General features: G+C 39.9%; 1 protein-coding gene across 3 annotated transcripts in view; it reads right to left on the bottom strand.

Annotated features, from left to right (window-relative positions):
* Positions 1 to 17,408, bottom strand: part of PLD1 (phospholipase D1) — a 209,930-nt gene that overhangs the window by 180,014 nt on the left and 12,508 nt on the right. The gene's annotated exons all lie outside the window — the stretch shown is intronic.

A 17,408-nucleotide genomic window follows, 5' to 3' on the forward strand; every position in this document is an offset into this window, starting at 1 on the left:
AAAAGAGTGCGTCAATGATAGAGAGATCAATTATGTCAAAGGAGCTGAGAGATGAAGAAAGAGGAAGATTGAGAACTGACCACTGGATACAGAAACATGGAGGTCACTGATGTCCTAAAGAGTGGGCTCAAGAGAAATTTATGCAAAAGCCTAAAAAGTGGGCTCAAATGAGAATGTGACTACAGGGCATTGCTGAGAGAAATTAAAGACCTAAATAAGTGGATATACTGTGTTCACAGATTAAAAGACCAAATATTGTTAAATTTTCTGTTCTCCACAAACTGATCTATAGATCCAACACAATACCAATTACAATCTCATCAAGCTTTTTTGTACAAATTGATAATCTCATTCTAAAATGTGTATAGAAATTCAAAGGATTTAGAATATCCAGAGCAACCATAAAAAAAATAAAACTAAAGTTGGAGGACTTAACACTACCTGACTTCAAGACATCGTAGTAAGTCTATAGTAACCAGGACAGTGTGGTACTAGTACAGGATCAACAAATAGATCAATAAGACAGGATAGAGAGCTCAGAAATAGATGCACACTTACATGGTCACTCGATTTTCATGAAGGTAAGAGAAAAATCCAACAGAGAAAAAAAATGACTTATTAACAAATGACGGTTAAAAAAAAAAACTAAATATCTATATAGCAAAAATAAATAAATCTCAACCATGACCTCACACCACACTCAAAAATTGAGATGGATCATAGACATAAATGTAAAAACTAAAATTATAAAGCTTTTAGATATGGCTTAGAAAGCAATCAACATAAAAAGAAAAAAAAACAGACTTAGCCAAAGTTCAAAATTTCTGTTCATCTAAAGTCATCATTGAAAAAATAAATAAGAAAGCCACAGCCTGGGATAAAATATGTGCAAATCATATATGTGACAAAGAACTAATATTTTATAATACATAGTGAATGCCTACAATTCGATAAAAGTGAGCAAAAGATTTGACTGGACATCCACAAAGGAAGACAGACTCGTGATCACTAAGCATATGAAAAAGTGCTCCATGTTAATATTCACCAGGGAAATTTAAGAAAAACGCAATGAGGTACTGCTACATCCCCACCAGAACGAGTAAACATTAAAAAGACCGTCAAACCCAAATGCTGGCAAGGATACAGAGACAGCACAACTCTCATTCACCATGGGTCACAGTGTAAAACTACAACCAGCTTAGAAAAAATTCTAGCCGTTGTTTATAAAACTAAATATGCACCTATCCTATGACCCAGTTATTTCATTCCAAAGTATTTATCCAAGAGAAAAGAAAACACAGCCACAAAAAAAGACTCCATTCACCATAGTCAAAATCTGGAAGCAACTCAGGCATCCACCCGTAGAAAAATGAATAAACAACCTGTTGTATCATCAAACAATGGAATGATACTCAGCAGCTCAGAAAGGAATGGATTCACTCAGAAAGGAATGAATGACTGATGCACATGATATGAATACATCTCAGAAACATTATGCTGAGTGAAAGAAGCCTTACATAAAAGAGTACATACATTGTATGATTCAATTTTGTTAATCTTCTAGAAAGGCAAAAATAACATATTGTGGGAAAAAATCAAAACAGTGGTTGCCTCTGGCACAGCATAAGAGGGTGGTCTGGGGACTAACTGGGAAGCAACATGAGGGAACTTTCTGTGGCGATGGTCATGTTCTGTACCTTGAAAAGGGTTTGGATTGCAGAGGTGGTATATGGATTTTTCAGAACTCTGAATGGTACACTAAAGATTTGAGCATTTCAGTGTATATAAATTTTACTTCAAAAGAGAACTATAAACAAATAGGGAAGCAAATTAATCATATGTACACTGAAATGTTTAGGAGTGAGTGTACTGATGCCTGCAACTTACTTTAAAATGTATCCAAAACATAATTGAATTGATGAAAGGATAAAGGGATAGATGGGTGACAAGACGTATGTTCAAGCAATAAAGCAAACTATTGATTGTAGAATCTAGGTGGTGGCTTACAGGTGTTCACCTTAACATTCTTTCAACTTTCCTGCATGTTTGAAATGTTTATAAGATGTTGTTAGAAGAGAATGTGGGGTAAGGAATTGGAGACAGTGAGAACTGACAACTTATCAGAGTTTTGCTTTAAAGAGGAACAAAGATATGAGGCAAATCTGGAGGGAGATGAAGAATTAAGAGGAGGTATTTGTAAAGAAGGAAGACATTATGGAATGTTTGAATAAGAATGATCCTGTAAAAAGAGGAACTTTAATGAAGCTAGTGGGCAGAAACTATGGAAGCAGAGTTCTGAACAGGCAAGAGCAACAGATGGGGTCCACTGGGGTGCAATGGATGTCAACCAGGAGGATGCACGTTTGTCCATGGTAAAGAGCAGGGGATGGGGGACAGATGATGGATGGATGCAAGAGAATATGGGAGCTGGGAAACTGCTTCTAGTTTCCCAGTCATATAAGCAGTAAGATCCATGGCTGAAAGAGAGAGTCTGGGAAGGGATGTTAGGGGTTTGAGGAAAGAAACAAAGGTGTGAAATAGTCACCCGGGAGAGTGAGTTTACTAGGGAAGTAGGGTTGCCAGAGAGGGCTGAGTATCAGTGGAGGCAGGGGTGGAGGGTGGCGTGATTAATTTAATGTCATCAGAGTGTTGTGTGTGTGTTTTCCAGGAATGCTCCGTTGTTTGGAAGAAAGTGTAGAGTTATGCCTGAATAACTGTGATTTTAACCAGGGTTGTGTTTTGCAGGAGACTAGGATAGAAAGAGGAGAGAGGCAAGTAGAGTAACCACAACAGTGGACCAAGCAGATAAGGTGAGTAAAGTGGAAAGTTAGACTACACAGGGCATTAATGGAAAGTAAAAAGGTGGCAGAGTCAAAGGAGTGGACGTAAAAGTGTTGATCTGAGGATATTAGAAGACAGAGCATAAAAGTTGGCAGATGGTAGAGCTGGGATTTAAATCTAAATGTTTGACTCCTGTTTTTTTTTTTTTTATTTTATTGATTGAGATAGGGTTTGTTTGTTTGTTTGCCTGTTTATTTGTTTGTTTATTGAGACAAGGTCTTGCTCTGTCACCAAGGCTGGAGTACAGTAGTGCAGTCATGGTTCACTACAACCTCTGCCTCTCAGGCTCTAGTGATTTTCCCACCTCATCCTCCCAAGTAGCTGGGACTACAGGCATGCACCGTCACACTCGACTAATTTTTGTAGTAATGTTTTTGTAGAGATGCAGTCTCCCTATGTTGCCCAGGCTGGTTTCAAATTCCTGGCTCAAGTGATCTGCCTGCCTTAGGCTACCAAAGTGCTGGGATTACAGGTGTGAGCCACTGCGCCCAGCCCACCCTCTTAACTGTAACACTCTCTAGCATTTTCAGGACTCTTGTCCTATACTCTCTGTGTCTGGATAATATGTGTACCCACTTGGTCTTTTCAAGACCCAGGGGTATTATTTGACTTCATATTCTTAAAAATAACTTCTATGGAAGTGATTTTCTTTCATAGAATGGGAAATATAAGACACATAAAGAGCTGGTGTAATTTTTGAACACTTCAACAAATTGGCTATCAGAGAAAAATGTATCATCCTGTCTCAGCTCAACTCTTTGTGTCTTATAGTTCTCACTCCTAAAAAGCACATGTTGCTGCTTGGAACAAAACAAATACCACATTTGGAGGATTTGAAGAAACTAGTCTCAAAGTAATTATTTCAACAGAATTTATTTTAAAAACATGTAAGCACTAAGTCACCTGATTCTCAGAAGGAAAAAAAAAAAGACAGTAGCACGCGTTCAGGCATTCAGAATTCTAGAGGGACCGCTAATTGTGTATTTAAGAAACCATTTGAATAACATTTAAGTACCCAGGAAAAAAAGTCCAGATTCCCTAGCGTGGCCTTCCACTATTAAAGTCCAGTCTCTTATCATTCCCCTGCACACATGCCATGTCGCAGGCAAATGAATTAGCCCCATTCTTCCCAAAGAATGTCTCATCTCTGAGCTTTTCCTCTTGCTGTTCCCTCCCCTGGATCACCACCACTGCAACCTGCCCAAACTTTCCATAGACATCCTATTTTTCTTTAAGCTCCAGCTCAAACACAGGCTCCAAGCCAGACAGTGACCACACTCCTCTAGAACCACCAAAGCTTTTTACCTGCCACACATAAGGCATCTATCACTTTGTATCTGGTATCATAGCTACCTATAGATAGCAAATATCTATAGAAACTCCCCCCTTAGAGAGAATCATCTAATATTTGAATCTGGATCTCCATATTTACCATTGTAGTGGACACCTCACATAGTGCCCGGCATATTATAGTCAATTAACAGCTAATAACATACAAATACATATTTTAGACGGAATCATAAGGAAAAGTTAAATACAGTGATAGGTGCACCTATTTTAAGCTCGGCATGCTGTCTCTGAAGGACAGACAGAGTACTACAGGAATACTACAGTAAGTCCTGTACAGATCCAGATTTTATTGTTATGGGATACTGCCAAAGTATCCTTTGAAATCTTTACTCCAATTTAAATGCTTGTCATAAGGTTGGAAGAGAGCCTAGATCTCAACAATTTATGTTTATGTCTTACCTCTATTCTGTTCTCTATTCCGACCGAATACAGTATGAGTTACAAAAGTGAGCCACATATATAATTTTAAATTTTCTAGTAGCCACATCAAAAGTACAATGAAATAGGTGAAAATAATTTAATGATTTTATTTAACCTAATTTACCAAAATACTGTGTCATGTCAAAATGTGATCCACACAAAAATTATTAATGAGATATTTTACATTTCTTGTGTACTAGGAAATCCAGTGTCTATTTTTTTTTTTTTTTTTTTGAGACGGAGTCTTGCTCCGATGCCCAGGCTGGAGTGCACTGGCGTGATCTCAGCTCATGGCAACCTCCGATTCCCTGGTTCAAGCGATTCTCCTCCCTCAGCCTCCTGAGTAGCTCGCATTACAGGCACGCACCACCACGGCAAGCTAATTTTTGTATTTTTAGTAGAGACGGGGTTTCACCATGTTGTTCAAGCTGGTCTTGAACTCCTGACCTCATGATCTGCCCGCCTTGGCCTCCCAAAGTGCTGGGATTATAGGCGTGAGCCACCGCGCCCAGCCTCCAGTGTCTATTTTACACTTAGAGCACATTTCGACTTGGACTGGCCACATTTCAATTCTCAAATAACCACGTGTGGCTAGGGGACAATATACTGGACAGTACAGGTCTAGAACGTCCCTGTGGGCAGAGGCTGCTTCTTTCAGCCCTGTACTCTCTACAGTGATTTACCCATTCAATGAGATTAAATGCAACAAGCATGTAAAAACCAAAGTGTTAAAGCACTAAACAGTGCTTACCACACAGGAGGGGTTCAATAACTGCCAGCTTCCTTTCCTTCACATGCGGTAGGCCCTCAATAAATGTTTCTTGGGTTGACTTTCCAAACTGGAAACAGTATTATAGGATTAAGGCCATCAGGCTCCCTTTATTCTGCTCAGCAGAATAAAGCAATCTTGTCACCTTAATGTAGGTTCGTGGCACATTTTCCTGGCAGAAGAATAATTACCCACCAATAAACTTTTCCAACTATTTGGAAATAGCAATTTCTCAGAATAAATAAACTATTATCCTGCTCTTCATCAATCCCAGTGAATCTGATTTTAAGCAAACCTGTAGGATTCATTTATCCCTGGCTGAACTAATAAAAGTGAATTTCTGAGTCCAGGAAGATAAAGAAAAGATCCAGTAAGATTGTCTTTCTAAACCAAGGAGCAGCCACCCTCAAGTCCATCTGGAAATGGCTGGTAAGACTGATTCTGCATTATAGAATCCTGTCTGCCCAGAGTCAGAGAGAAATGCAGCAATCGAGCTGTCTAAGCAGATACTTGGATATCCAAAGTATTAGAATTATTCTAATCTCAAAGAATTAGACAGAATAAAGAATTAGGAACACTAGAATATTTTTATCATAATTGAATACTGTTTGAGGACTCAAACAGCATTTCAGAATTTCTTTTGCTCAAAGCAACATTACTCTTCGGGATGGCACCATAAAATTTGTAATTTAAACTTCCATGTCAGTTGAGCTTCTGTGTCGTTTAATTACTTACTCAAAATACAAATCAACATTTAAAGAAATATATTTTATATATAATAAATATCACAAAATATCTCATCTGACAAAACTGCAACTAGAATAGGTAACATGGGAATTTCCTTATGAATTCTTATCTCTTATGCAAACATTCTAGCCAATCAAATAGATCTTTCAATACGTGCAGTGCCTCCGTAGTGATGCCTCATGCTAACTAACTCCCTTCATCGGTAAGTTATCACTGCTTTAAACCGTCAGTCTCTGTCCATCCATTTCCTGTTAAATTCCTCCTAGATTCACTCAGTTCATCCAGCCAGCCATTCATTAAACAAATATTACTGAGTTAATATCTACAGCAGAGTGCTAGGCACCCAGCACACAACAGAGAGTCAACCAAACATGGTCCCTGCCCTGGAAAGCTTACAGTTGAATTCTCTTGCCAATCAATGCCCGTTCTGCTTGTCCACCTCTGGGCCCCTCTGTCTCTCAGGCTACATGCCTGTGCTGAAGTACCAACTAACAGGTACCTGACCAGGGTTTTACTGAGTCTGTATGGTACATTAGGTGTCTGTAGGGCATGGTCATCTCTGTACAACACAGGCCTACTTTCTGGATTTGTTATGTTGGAATAGATTATCTACCCTGAGTATTTTCCCTTATTTTTGTGATCAAATTACTTTCTCTTGGCAATGCCTTCTTTTTTTTTCATTAAGTACCTGGGTGCCCCCAAGTGGATGATGGTTCTCTCACATTGCAAGAGCTGGTTGTACAAAATGCAGCACCCAAGAACTTCATGACCATATTATCAACCTAGGAGAAAATGTTATGGATTTGTGCACCAAGAAAGGAATCTAAAATACATTTGCATATTTTATAACTCATTTGAATGTCATCATATCCAGAAAATAAAATTCAGGCCATTTTTCCCTTGTTAATATTCATGGTATGGTGTGGTATGTGTATGTGTGTTGGGGGCATGGTACAAACAAGGAAGGTTGATACAAGTTAAAGAACAGCTACCTTCTATGGAGCAGCAAGCATATTATCACTGAATTCTCCTTTAGGAAAAGAAAATATTTTTTCCCTGGTAATTTAATGAAATTTAGATATTATTAGAACCAACTTGGTTTTTTTTAAGAAAAAAAAAATTAGAAAAATATTTTGTAAGAAAAAAAAAATTGTATGATTGTCAGCCTCAAGAAAAAAATTCAGCCGGGTGCAGCAGTGGCTCATGCCTATACTCCCAACACTTTGGGAGGCCGAGGCTGGTGGATCACCTGGGATCAGGAGTTTGAGACCAGCCTGGCCAACATGGTGAAACCCCATTTCTACTAAAAATACAAAAATTAGCTGGGCATGGTGGTACACGCCTGTAATCCCAGCTGCTCCAGAGAATCACTTGAGCCCGGGAGGTTGAGGTTGCCGTGAGCTGAGATCGCGTCATTGCACTCCAGCCTTGTGACAAGAGCAAAAATCCATCTCAAAAAAAAAAAAATAATAAATTAACTTTTGTGTTTGTGAGTGCATCTGCACTTCTTCTTTTTTTTTTTTTTTTTGTAAAGACTGAAAGGAGGATTTCTGGGCTGGTAAACTGATGAGATGAATGACAGAGTGAGAAACAGGCTTATCAGTTTACCACTGCTGAAAAAACCAAGCCAGGTTCACAAGGTAACAACAACACAGAGGTGATAGAAATAAATTTTTCCTTAATGCATGGGATTCCTGGATTACTGGTATACCTGCATTCATTCAGTTAGTGCTTCAATAAACCAAGCAGTTTGCCTCTGGTTTTCTAATATCCCATCTCTCTATTAGCTTCCCAAATAAAAACTCAAGCCAAGAGACAATATAACAACAAATAAAACAAGATAACAAACTTTTATTACACATTTGTTGAATTGTTCGAAAAACTTTTCATGTTTCCTGAACACTCATCCAGGAAAGTACTGTCAAGATGATGACGAAACTCAGTTTATTCCTGGACAAAAGAGCTTTGACACATCTGCTTGTGGTTATCTACGTTCATAAAAACACATCACTGTCATCAAAGGCTTAAGACAAAGAAAGGCATTTATTAAGTTCTGTCTATATATAGTACTTCAACTGCCAACTCTGGTAATTTGTTTGAGCTTAGATTCTCTGCTGTCATGAGAGGAGTTGGTTTGCATCTGTTAATGAGACTGTTTATTTGAATTGTATTCCTTTACTCCAATATGTATTGCATAACTACCCTGTGCTATGCACTCTGCTAGGCACTGAGAATTCGAGGATGAATAAAACAGACATTGTCCTCAAAAAGCTGGCAAACTCATGGAGGAGGCAGTCTACATGGCCCAGCCAAAAGTCTACTGTGCACAAACAAAGCTGTGCAAACACAGAGGGGAACAGAAGTAATTCAGCATGCTAAGAAAATGGTGGTCAGGGCCGACTCCACCAATGCACAGGATGTTTCTATCTACAGGCAGACAAGGGAGGAAGGGCATCCTATTCAAAGAGCTCCAAAGGAGAAAAGCACATGGCATGTTCTGGAACCGAAAAGCCCTGCAGAGGGCGTGGGACGGAGATGGATGTATGTACATTGCAAGGCTGGAAATAAAGTTGAAAAAATGCATGGCAGCCACATACAGAAGGGTCTTGAATGACACTCTAAGGAGTTTCAGATCCACTCTTGGGTGATGGGAAGTTCATGGAGGGATTTAAGCTGTAGAATAATGTAATCTAATTTATGCTTCAGAAAGATGGCTCTGTAAAACTAGGTACACGAAGTCAGCAGTATTCCTCAGATAAGAGCCCCTTTGGGCAGTGGCCAGAGTGGGAATATCTGTATACAAAAGACAAAAAAAAGGTACAAATGAGAAAAAAACATGTGTGCTATTAAAAACTTGGATATCTTTCCATTCATTTTAAAAGCAAATTTTAAGTGCTACTAACTTTGATGAGTTCACAATGGCTGATGACCCTCAAATTCTTCACTTACTCTTCACTGTCTATGACAGAGGAGAATAAAGCAGAAAACAAAACAAAACAAAATGCATTAATACCAGTTCCTGATTTTAGCCGATAATGGTAGCATCGCTCACTTGCTGCCAGATATCAGAATGAAGAAATACTAACTGCTGTTTTTACCTATGTCTCTCTCTTCATGACTACTAAATAATAGTATGTGATGTGGCTGGGCTGAACCACATTGCCCAGAATTCCCCTTCTTGTAGGCTTCCACTTAGGGTCAAAGGATATTCTCTCCTAAGAGGTGGGGAAAAGAAAGGAGGCAGCAACCATTTTGTAGCATGCATGTACACACATGCCTTTACCTAGTTATTCAATCAAATACTAATCTACTGCTGCTGTGAAGGGATTTTGCAGATGTAAGGTATGTAATCAGTTGATTTTAGTTAGTCAAAAGGGAGATTATCCTGAGTAGAACTGATGTAATCAGCTGAAAGTCCTTTAAAAGAGGGCTTAGGCCCTCCCTGGATTCAGAGACTCCAAGCTTCAGCTCCATTCACAGGGATCCAGCCTGCTCATGGTCTACCTGCCTGACTGGTTGCCCTGTGGATTTCAAGCTTGTTTAGCCAGTCCCACAATTGAGGAAGCCAATTCCTTGTAATAAATCCCTTAATGCATGTAACCTACTAAGTCTGCATCTCTGGTAAACCCTGACTGATTCATGATGTTACGGTTATTACTGTTGTGAGGACACAGAGGAAGACCTCTTGGCATGGAATCACCCAGAAAGACACTAAAGAATCTCACTCTTGTACTAGCTCTCTCCCAATCTCTTGCAATAATGGCCAGGAGAAGAGAAGATTGTGAGTTAATTTTTCAAAAAATGAGATTTATGATAATTTAGAGATGCACAGTGAGGTGTGGCTATGTTACTAAGCTCTGGCCAATGAGATGTAATTGGGAGTATTGGAATTATGAGACAGGGCCTGCAAAGGGAGTTAGCATGCTCCTCTTCCTCTATTCTCTGTCTGTAATGTAAATATGATGTTGAGAGCCCCAGCAGCCATCTCAGACAAGGGCCACATCCTGGAGGTGGCAGATTGGAGAGCTCTAGAGACTGATGACTTCTAGAGCCGTCATGCCAGCTCTCAATGGACTACTTCTGGACTGTTTATACATGAGAAATAAAGCCACTACCTGGGGGCTCTGATACTTGTAGTGAAACACAATTCCTAACTGATATAAGAATTGTTTTCTTTAGTCTTCCTATTCCCTTAGCAGTAGACTTCTACATCTAAGTTGCTACATTATCAGAAATAGCTGTATTTAATTTCACTGCTATGTACATAGGACACATTAAGTGTTTAAGAGGATTAGAGGAGACAGCCACAGTAAAAGCTTTTTCGTATCTCTCCATGTTTCTGTGTTTTGGCAAAAGAATATGAGAACTTTTCATAGTCTGCAACAAATGCCTTCACAAAGCCACAAACTTTAATTCCCATGGAATAGAATTTCATATGGCAAGCCCGTGGTTACATCCAAATCCACTTATTCAACAGATTTGTGCTGTAAAAAAACCTCACACTAGCCTATCTCTTTAGATAGGCTCTGTCTTTTCGTGTTGGAGTCATCTAATTTTCCCCAAACCAACAATCCTTGCACATGTCTGGGGTATATTTTTTTGCTGAATGCAAACCACATGGTAATTTCAAAGCCTATAATTCAGTTCAGGAGCACTGGGCTTTCTGGATGCTCATGAACATAACCATCAAGAGTGACACACATTTCTGGCAGTCACCTTGCCAGCTCCAGCTCTATTGTGTCTCTATATCACAGTGAAAAACTGCCTGACACACTAGGCAGCTGACATGTGTAGGGAAAAAATATCAGGCCTGTGACCAAGGGGAAAATGAAGTGATTAATATGGAAAACACAACAAGAAACATAAAACAGGAAAAAGCTGACACTTCCTATTCCTTTAGCTTCAAGTAAATGTGTTTTCTCCTCACACTGACTGTAAAAGCCTGGATCGAAGTATTGACATGATATAAACGTGTCAGATGTCTTCCTCACCTGGGGCCATTCATAATACTGAAGAGTCTTTCACTCCTTTTTTTTTTGTTTTAGAGGGAGGGAGGGAGGTGAGGTTAACATAATCATAACCCTGAAAAGATAAACTTGGGAAACTATAAGCATAAACACAATGGGCCGAAGTGTTCCCAGTGTGAGTCACCACTGTTGTGCCCCAGCTCCTTTGTTCCTGCCATTTCCTTCCTTTCAGAGTTCCCGAACATTCCTCTCTGGCTGGCCTGGCTCCCTTTCCCAACACCATCCCTTAAACACTGGTGTTCTTCAGGCTTCTGAACTCGACCTAGTCTACCTGCAGACTGTCTCCTCATTCTATGTCCTCACAGGGAGGTGAGTCTCATAGATACTCATTCATACCCACAGCTTTACTACTCCCAATGCCACCATTCCTTTCTTCTCTTTCTCCTGAAGGCCCAGTGCCTAGTGAACTGTCCTACCAGTATCTATTTCATCAAGTCCCAAACTGAACATAGTCATGCTTTTCTACCTTGCATCTCAATTCCATCCTCTTTCCCTGTCTCACAGCCCAGCCACATATGCACTCTGTACCTCCGTTATTGGCCCCATCATGCACCCAGGGTCCAGTTCCATCCTCTTATCTATTCCACCTTATTTCATATACTAAGAGTAGTGGGGGCTGGGTGGCCCCAAATGAGATTCTTATATTCTGGGAATGCAGATGGATCAGGGGCCCCTGGCCATCCATCAGGCATTCGGTACCACTCCAGCTGATCTGCAAGGTGAGAAAGGGGCCCTCAGACACGAAGGTCTCTCTGAGCAAACCAGGGGACAAACCAGGAGAAGGAAGAGGGCCTGTTTCCCTGCCCAGCCCCAGACTGGCTGAGGCTGATGGAGCAAGTAGCTGCAGGAAGAAGTGGAGAGGATTGTCTTTCCCCCTGCCTCTGTGAGTCACAGAGAAACACAGTAAATTTAGGCTCCTGGTGACAAAGGGAGTCAAGGACATTTCTGCAGGGCACATACCAGGTTCCAGCATCTTTCTAGAGCCCCACCCTCCCCCCGGATTTGCAAACTTGAAAAAAACAAGTCCTGGCATGTGACTCCTTTTGGCATAAATCCTCTTCAGGAGGACACCAGCTATGGCTGAGGTGGAGCCTCACACACAAAGCCCTTTGGCCCACGGTCATCAACAAGGAAGCCAAAGCGGAAGACTCCCCAAGGAAGTGGGGCTCTCAAAACACATGTGAGACAATGCCAAGATACCACCAGGAATACCTGAAGGAGACTTGCATTGAAGGTCCTACGGATCCACGTGGGAACACAAACCAGTGAAATTTGCGTGATCTCCACTGACTAGACATCATTTGAACCCTCATGCTGGCAGGGTCTGAAGACATTTCGTAATCTGTCTCCACTTTTGATCCCTACTGTAGCTCCCCTACAAAACATTTCTACAGATTGCTACCAAGGTAATCTTCTGAAATTATAACTCCAGTGGTATTCTGGGCTGGCTCATATAGGCTCCTGAGAGCAGACTGGGAAATTTTCATCAAGATTGGGAAATTTTCAGCAATTTTGTGAGTCAGTTGTTAAACACATAAATCATTAAAAATTAAAATATTAAAAATTGAAGTTTTTAAAAATTAAATTATATAAACTTACAATAAATTATATTAAAGCAAAAGTTCTCCATTTATCACTTCTTTATTACTTTTCTATATTTTAATAATGTCTATTGTGTTGAGGTTACTTATGCCTATTTTATCTGTAGTGCAGTCCCCCCTTATCTGTGGTTTCATGTAACTAAAATTTCAGTTACCTGCAGTCAACCATGGTCCAAAAATATTATATCGCTACTTTTGCACTTTGTAGCCATTATTAAGTAAAATACAGTTACTTGAACATAAGCCCTATGATACTGATAAAACCACTGTAAATCTGATCACAGAGATGGCCACCAAGTGACTGGCAATGCTGGCAGGATGGAATGGAGGAGTGCAAGATTTCATCACACTACTCAGAATGGTGCACAATTTATAACACGAATTGTTTATTTCTGGCGTTTTCCACTTATGTCACACTGCCTAGGTCATTCGCCTCACTTCATCTTCACACAGGCATTTTATCATCTCACATCATCACAAGAAGGGGCTGGGAATGGTGGCTCACGCCTATAATCGCAGCATTTTCGGAGGCCGAGGCGCGTGGATAACCTGAGATCACGAGTTTGAGACCAGCCTGGCCAACATGGCAAAACCCCGTCTCTACTAAAAATATAAAAATTAGCCGGGCGTGGTGGCACACGCCTATAATCCCAGCTACTCGGGAGGCTGAGGAAGGAGAATCGCTTGAACCTGGGAGGTGGAGGTTGCGGTGAGCCGAGATCGTGCCACTGCACTCCAGCCTACACGAGGGGAGCAAGAATCCATCTCAAAAAAAAAAAGAAAGAAAAGTACTGTACAATAAGATATTTTGAGAGAGAAAAAGAGAGCTCACATTCACATAATTTTTATTGTAGTATACCATTGATAACTCTTCTATTTTGTTATTAGTTATTGTTAATCTCTTACTGTACCTAATTTATATATTACATTTTATCATAGGTATGTATGTATAGGGAAAAAAATCATAGCGTGTATAGGGTTCAGTACTGTTTGAGGTGTCAGGCATCCATTGGGGGTCTTGGGGCATATCACCCTTGGATGAGGGGAGACTACTGGATGTGAAAAGACTACATAATGTTGTGTTGTGCTTCTACTGTGCATCTTTTCCCAATTCACCATAACTTGATACTGGCCATGATGAGGGTAGTTTCATACTGAAATTGACAAACACTATAATCACATCGTTTCTGTTTTGCTAATTGTCTAGGCCTTAGGAGGTGATAGAGAAAATGTTAATAAAATGCCTGGTGCTTGTAGTAGTTACATCGTGAATAAAACAAAAAACTGAGGAAATATTCCTCTAGTATTAAAAAAAAAAGTACTGGCCAATTCATAAAGAAGATGTTCCCTGAACAAGTAAAGTTTTGGGACACACCTTTGCTGCTTCACTTTCAAATTACACAATAATATAAAAAGAAAATATCAATATGTTCTTTCATCAATTGTAACCATGACTAGGCTATGGATACAAGAGTTCAAAAAAAACCAACAGAAATCTGTCTAAATCAATTAGCTATATAGATTTAATGATAAAGAGTATTTTATTACTACTTGTAATTGTGTGCAACACATCTTTTGTATCAGTACAATTTATAATAGACATATGTGCATGCACATTTTCTGGAGAGCTGGTTGTTAAACACTTACAAGCACACCATTATATCATTCTGATTAGGTGTTCCTTTGTTTAAAATCTCTCAATAGCTCCCTTCATTGGCCTCCTTTTACGGACTACTTCAAATCCTCTCAAACTTGCTTCTTATTCCTGCATTGCCATCGCAACCAGTTCCGTGAAGAATTTAACCAGCTTCACACAAGTGCAAACTGACAGGCCCACTCACCCCTAGACTCCTCTGTTGCTGTTTCATGTGTCGCCCATGGGAACCTGGCAGTCATACATGTGCAATCCAGAAGCGGGGCCGCCTTTATTCAATGGGAGACAAGAAACATGGATAAAAGCTTCTCCCTTTTTTTCTCTACATAAACTGTGCTGAGTGCATTTCATAAAACTTCTCAGATAATCTCTTGGAATAAAGCAACCAGCTGCCTATAGCAATGACATTCCAATAATGCTTCCTTGTATTACCATTGCCTCCTTCCCTAGATGACTGTCTCTGGTCTTTCACCCCTGCTCCCTGGATGCCATTCCCAATTAAACCACCTGGCACAAATCTCTGCACAAGACATCACCTATCATCGTAGGGTGGGTCCAGGCTCCTTATCTTAGGAGAAATGGCCCTCTGAAACAAGGCCTCCACCTGCCATTCCTGCTTAATTTCCTAGCACGTCACACCCAGTCATAAAGAACACACATACTCTTACCCATTTCTTGTGTTTTACTCATGCTGTTCCCTCTGCTTAGAATTCTTCCCAAAAGGGTGTTCAGAGAGTTCTAAAACTTTGTAATTTAGTACAACCTCAATATTACAAAGGAGAAAATTGAGGCCCAGAATGGAAAGGTCTGGCCTGAGGTTTTCAATAGTTAATTTAGATAGAGCTAAACACTGTGCTACTTTTTATGGGCTTCTGCTTCTAGTCCCTAAAGTGTCCATGAATATCTCTATTCTAGTTTTGAGAGTCTACTGAATTAAATGTGTTTCCTCTTTCTACTTCCTAGGATATATGGACTTCCATTTCCCTTTAAACTATTACTCTTTATTGTCTGAGACATTGGTCTCTCCCAAAAGAACAGATAGTAATTTACTCTTACCCAATGATTCAATCCAGTTCCTCAAACACTTGCTGTCCACTTTTTATAAGTATTTACGATGAGTGCAGTGAAGAAGATGAAAATGAGTAAGATATGTCCCTTGCCCAAAAGGATTTTATGATCCAGTGGGAAAGACAGAGTTGTGTATAAATATCTCTATATATCGTGTGATTATTATGACGTAAGAAACAGCCAAAGAGATTTTTAAATTACCTGCTGTACTTGTTTAAAATATATACACAGAGCACATATCAAAAAAAGGTTGATATTCATAGTTTATAAAATGGGAGGAAGAGTAAGTCAACATACTAAGAAAACCATAGCAAAATGAAGAGCTGAGAAAGAAGACTATTTGCAGATGTAACTATTTCAGAGCTAATGATTGTCATGGATCAACTAATCAACAAATATACGAATGCCTGTTATACATAAGCCACTAACTTTTTGTACTACTGTGTTCTACCATATTTCAGACAACCAAAAACCCTCAAACCCTTAATTACAATTACAAAGAAACCTTTAAGAGTATCAGTCCACTCCTCTCCTGAAGAAACCAAGGCCCAGGAGGTTCTTTTTCTTATCCATTATTTCTTCTGAGAGATCCAGCCACCACCAACACTCTTCACCAACGATTCAGACTTTGAATCCTCACTCTCCCTTGACTCTTCCCTTTCTCTCATTTTCAGGAACCAATCAACTACCAAATCTGTGGTTTCTGCTACATATGCATCACATGACTGTATCCCTCCCACCTTCGTGCTCTTCTTCAGCCTATCCTTGCTTCTGGATGGGGCTGCCTCAATAATTCCTGATTCTCCCAAAATCACTCTTTCTCTTCCTGCACCATCCGTCGCAATGCCAGAGCTGCCCTTCTTAAGCATAGCTCTGATCATGCTTTTCCTTTGCTGCCAAACTCCAAAAACCAAGAACATGTTAGTTTAACTTTCCACTCATTCTTAATTCCACCTGTTCATGGTTATTCCTCCCCTCACACCACCCTTACTCTCCACCTGTGCTAGGCTATACTCCCACTCCCATATACATTCTGCACTCTCCCTCCCAACAGTAGAGTGTCATCTCCAAAATGCCCTACCTGCCAAGGCTTCGAGATCCTGCTTAACCTTTCTGCTTCCATATGGCTTCTCCGATCTGTAGTTGTTCACTCATCTATTGCCCCACTTCTCCACACCCTGTTTCCCATTGCATGTTACTTGTACTTATTTCACAGCGTTTAATCTTTGAATTGTGTTTACTGATGTGTCAGCTAAACCATTAGATCAGTGACTCTCAAATTGTAGTCCCCAAACCAGCAGCATCAGCATTATCTCGGAGCTTGTTAGAAATGCAAATTCTCTGCCCAGCCCAGACCTACTGAATCAGAAACTCTAGGGTGAGGCCCAGTGCTCTGTGTTCTCCTGAGCCCTCCAGGGATTCTGGTGCACAGTAGAGTGTAAGAACCACTGCACTAGACCATGAATCCCCAGAGGGCAGTTGCTCCCAGGATAATTTCAGAGGCAAACTTAGAAGGTTGTCTTTAAAAAAAAAATACTATAGCATATTATGGACATTTTTCTTCTGAATACATATTTTTAAGTAAGCAGCTTTTGACCAAAATATATGCAAATATCCTAATAATATGAAAAAAGCTGGCATGTATTAATGTGAATGAAGTTTTCAAGTTTCTCACTTGTTTATTTTGGGCCTCTTATTTAAAACTGACTGAAGTCGGCTAAATTCTTTGAGGGTTTAATTTTTTTTTCCCCTCAATCTTTAGAATTTTTTAGAGGCTTATTACTCCCTAAGTGCCATTTTTCCTTGTAAGTTTCACGATGGCTGTCATGTGAGGATAATTTTCAAACTCATTTTCCATTTTTCTATGACTCATCTGTGAAACAATAGATAACAGTTAACTGTCACTGACCCTTAAAATGTGAAACCTAAAG

Source organism: Pan troglodytes, chromosome 2, assembly GCF_028858775.2.
Source record: "Pan troglodytes isolate AG18354 chromosome 2, NHGRI_mPanTro3-v2.0_pri, whole genome shotgun sequence".
NCBI lineage: Eukaryota > Metazoa > Chordata > Mammalia > Primates > Hominidae > Pan > Pan troglodytes.